At 43.5% G+C, this 4,907-nt stretch overlaps 1 protein-coding gene across 1 annotated transcript in view; it reads left to right on the forward strand.

Annotated features, from left to right (window-relative positions):
* Positions 1–4,469: 4,469 nt before the first annotated feature.
* The window catches only part of rbp4 (retinol binding protein 4, plasma), a 4,700-nt gene continuing 4,262 nt past the window's right edge, over positions 4,470–4,907 (forward strand). The window contains exon 1 of the mRNA XM_063221942.1: positions 4,470–4,571. The gene's annotated coding sequence lies outside the window, so the exon portion shown is untranslated. The remainder of the gene's footprint in view (positions 4,572–4,907) is intronic.

The following is a 4,907-nucleotide window of genomic DNA, read 5'->3' on the forward strand; positions in this document are numbered from 1 at the left end:
CTACATTTAAAAAATATGTCCGTAAAAGTAAGTTCAGCTGAATCAACTTAATAGATTATTAATTGTGGGGGGCGTTGTGGCTCAGCGCACCAAGCCCCCTATGGGCTTGCATGCCCAGAGGCACCCAGGTTCAAATCCACTTTGGGTCATTCCCTAACCCTACCCCATCTCTCTGTCCACACTCACTTACTGTCAGTCTTCACTATCCTATCAGAAATAAAGGTCTGGGGGGTGCTGTGGCGCAGAAGCCCCCCACATTTGGACTTGCATGCCCAAGGGTTGCACCAAGGGTTCGAGTCCGGCCTGGGTCATTTCCCATCCCTACCCCATCTCTCTCCACATTCGCTGCCTGTTGCTCTTCACTGTCCTATCCGAAATACAGGCGAAAAAGCCCATAAAAATACATTAAAAAAAGAAAAAGAAATAAAGGTCTAAAAAAGCCTTAAAAATCATAGACTGTTGATTGTGAGAGCTGTCCTCTAGGCCTCTATCTGTTATAGGGAACTGCGTACAGGTATGTGTAGCTCTGGATCAGTCAGCCACTAATCTCCACCTTTGTTTTACCTTTTTTGGAGATTTGAAATAAACATAATGGGGGGGATACAGGGGATCGCACAATGATCAAATGAGGTAGGCTGAGTGATTTAAAATAATCTTTCTCAACGGGGGCTACATCATCCCCAGGGGGCATTGGGAGCGTCTGAGAGGGTGGTGTTTAATTTCAATTGGAGGCATTAGTCTATTTTATTTTTTTATTCTAATGAGGTCGTTGGCAGGCTTATGATGAAGTCCTGGGAGTGTCTCTTCAACAAAGCTTGAAAACCACTGATTTAAAAACATGATACTGCTGGCAAGAACCCACTACCACTGTTGCTAGATTGGGTGGTTAGTTACCCACCCAATTGGGCTGCTTGGGATGGCCGTCTGCGGGTAAAAACAGGAAAAATTGGCCATTTGGCGTTTTTTTTCTACAGTTTTATACCCATAGAAGTCAATGCAATTTGTTGATATTGGTCAGAATTTGGCGCATTTTGGCGGTTTTTGAGAACCTTTTGGGAGGGATTTGATCCCACACATCTGGCAACACTGCCCACCACAAGAGATTAATCCCCTGGGAATCATTAGCTCTACCCCTCCCCTGAACAACATAAATATTCGATCCCTAATCTATTGTAGTCATCTCGGGCCCTCTCAGATGACTGGGCTTGGGGCTTTGTTCAAGTTAGATCTTTTGATTGGCTTTCAGTGATTGTGTGACAATGACCAGCTGTGTTTTTTCAAACTGGAGGAGACGGGCTCACACTATCGCCTAATGATTAACACAGTTCTTAACTGAGTGCTGAATAGGGGTGTAAATAATAATCGAAATGTATCGATGCATCGATGTGTCGGCCGGCGATTTAATCGAATCGCATTGTATCGTGGGGTATTCTTAAGTATCGAAAATAATCGAATCGCTGGCCCCTGCAACCTAGATGTGTAACATACAGTATCGGAAAAGTAATTGGAAAAAATCGAATTGAATCGCATCGTATTGTGGGGAATTCTTCAATATCGAAAGTAATTGAATCCCTGCTTTAAGAAATCGATAGTGTATCGTATCGTCATGGAGGCTGTGATTTACTCCCCTAGAGCTGAATCTCACATAAAACTTAGATAAGGGAATGGAGTGGAGGGCAGCAATCTTCAGATTTTCTTTCCTCATTTGCCTAGTCGAACAGGGAACGAAAAATCTGAAGAGCGCTGTCCTTTGCCTCATTCCCCAACTGTGTTTGTTTTTAAGCAGGTTAGACTCATGACTGGCTGCATGGGCCTGCCTGTCACTGTGGATGACAGTGAAAGTGAGGCAACACTGAGATTAGCTGACACAAGTCACAGATCTCTGTCTGTGTGAAGATAATCTATTCCAATGTGTGAAGTTGTTGGACCTTGAGTGAATTGTTCAAATGTTTGATAAAGGCTTAACAGTGTGGAGCTGATGATTTCAGTTTTTTTTCAAAGTTACAACACCGTTTTGGAAGTGCTTTTCTTGTTCAAATGTTCTACTAAGGCTTTCCAGTGGGATGCTGAAGATTGCAGTTTTTTCAAAGTTACAAAACCGTTTTGGAAGTGCTTTTCTTGTTCAAATGTTCTACTAAGGCTTTCCAGTGTGATGCTGAAGATTTCAGTTTTTTTAAGTTACAAAACCATTTTGGACGTGCTTTTCTTGTTCAAATGTTCTACTAAGGCTTTCCAGTGTGATGCTGAAGATCTCAGTTTTTTCAAAGTTACAAAGCCATTTTGGAAGTGCTGTTCTTGTTCAAATGTTCTACTAAGACTTTCCAGGGTGATGCTGAAGATCTCAGTTTTTTCAAAGTTACAAAACCGTTTTGGAAGTGCTTTTCTAAGAATGCAAATGCACATCCAGCACATTCTATTCTCCGATGACGGGGTTACATAATAGAGGCCTGATGATTGATGACTCCTGTTGAGGATGGAGGTCATAACGTTGGTTCTATTGGACAGTGGTCTTTAATGGATCATAGATTGAGTTTTATGAACTTATAGTATGTGTTGTACAGCTGTGTCACGTCTATATACGAGTGTTTATGTCTACTGTTTTGTAAGATCTCTTGCTAAACAGCTTACACAAGTTCCACATGTGTTGCATTGATTTTGCTTGGAGGGCTGGGCTTTTGTGGGCTTTTGTGTCCCACAGGGAATTGCAATATGATCCAGGTTGTTCAACAACTGGTGTTGAGAAAGGGAAAGACGCACATTTTACAAACCATTCGTTTCTCTCAGAGTTGCATAAACGGTATGTGAATGTGAGTGTGAATGGATGAATGTGAGGCATATACAATGAAAAGCACTTTAAGTGCTCAAAGGGGTGGAAAGGCGCTATATAAATGCAGTCCATTTACCATTTATGTAACATATAAATGCACATACTGTATAGCTGGTTTAAACTGCAAAAAACCTATATCTTAGGGCATAATTTTATTACTATTTCACCGAGCTCGGCAGAACAGTTTTGTTCTGGAATGCACGTAAGTTTAATGGTGTTTTGGAAAAGAAAAAGGGTTTGGGGGTATAGGTGAGGGTCCAGGGACTATGCTGTGTTGCTGAAGCCCCTGCAAGCCCCTACCTTACCAAGCAAGTGAAAGCATGTTGTCTAGAGCATGTTGTCCTGTACATCCATCCATCATCCTGGAGCCATGTATGTGTTTGAGCCTGCAGGACATGCGCTACAGTATTCCAGATGTGTGCAGCCAGAGAAGAGAAGAGCCCTTTCTCAGCCAAGTACGCAGAAGGTTACAAAATACAGCATCACTAACACACTCCATACAAAAAGCACACAAACACACATATGTACACACAAACATACGCATGCACGCACGCTCACTCACTCTCACACTGTCTCTCTCTCTCTCTCTCTCTCTCTCACACACACACACACACACACACACACACACACACACACACACACACACACACACACACACACACACACACACACACACACACACACACACACACACCACAAACCACAAACCACAAACACACCCGAGAGAGAGAGAGAGAGAGAGAGAGAGAGAGAGAGAGAGAGAGAGAGAGAGAGAGAGAGAGAGAGAGAGAGAGAGAGAGAGAGAGAGAGAAGAGAGAGAGATGGACAGAAGCACACAAACACTCATTTTCTTAACCCCAAGGGTAAAGTTTCACAGAACACTCCAGGACATAGTGGGAGCCTTTTCTCAGCCAAGTACGCAGAAGGTTACAAAACACAGCATCACTAACACACTCCATACAAAGACATAGAAGCACGCAAACACACATATGTACACACAAACACACGCACGCTAATACGCACGAATGTGCACACGCACACACACACACACACACACACACACACACACACACACACACACACACACACACACACACACACACACACACACACACACACACACACACACACACACACACACACACACACACACACACCTCTGCCTCCTGGGCAAATACAGACACGTCCCACACACAGGTAAGACACACGCACACACACAAACACACAAACACACACACACACACACACACACGCACGCACGCACGCACGCACGCGCACGCGCGCACGCACGCACACACACACACACACACACACACACACACACACACACACACATGCACATACACACGCACACACACACACAGACACACACACACACACACACACACACACACACACACACACACACACACACACACACACACACACACACAAACCACAAACAAACCCGAGAGAGAGAGAGAGAGAGAGAGAGAGAGAGCGTGAAATGGACAGAAGCACACAAACACACATTTTTTTTAACCTCAAGGGTCAAATTTTGCCAAATGCTCCGGGACATAAGTGTGGGCTACCCCCAAAAAAGTTATGTAAAAATCACCCCATCCAATCAGACGACTGCGAGGAGGAGACCTGTGTGAGCTTGCGAAATACCCATCGGGGGCAGGACCAGGGGGCGTTATAAAGAGACCAGTGTTGGGACCCCCAAGCATCACTACCTCTGGCTGCACACTTCACCACGTTGAAGGTAGGACTCTACACTCATCGACTTCAGATGTATGGCATACATTATGTCTTAGAGTTATTTCAAATCTTACAGTGTCTTTTGTTTCAGACATGTAAATGTTTTTATCATTTACCTGCCATGTTTCAACGGTGAGTCTCACCGTCGGAACGTCAGGTAATAGATACAAACTTTTAAATGTTTGAAACAAAATAAACTATAAGATTTGGCTCATAGACTTTGTTTTTTGTTATAGTCTACTTTTTTGTCCTTGCTTTTTAAAAATATTTTGCAATCAAGCCACTGGAATACCATATTTTTTCTTTTGTGTGTGCATGTGTGGCAGTGAGTGTAGAGTTT

The sequence above is a fragment of the Engraulis encrasicolus genome, chromosome 17 (genome assembly GCF_034702125.1).
Source record: "Engraulis encrasicolus isolate BLACKSEA-1 chromosome 17, IST_EnEncr_1.0, whole genome shotgun sequence".
Classification (NCBI taxonomy): Eukaryota; Metazoa; Chordata; class Actinopteri; order Clupeiformes; family Engraulidae; genus Engraulis; species Engraulis encrasicolus.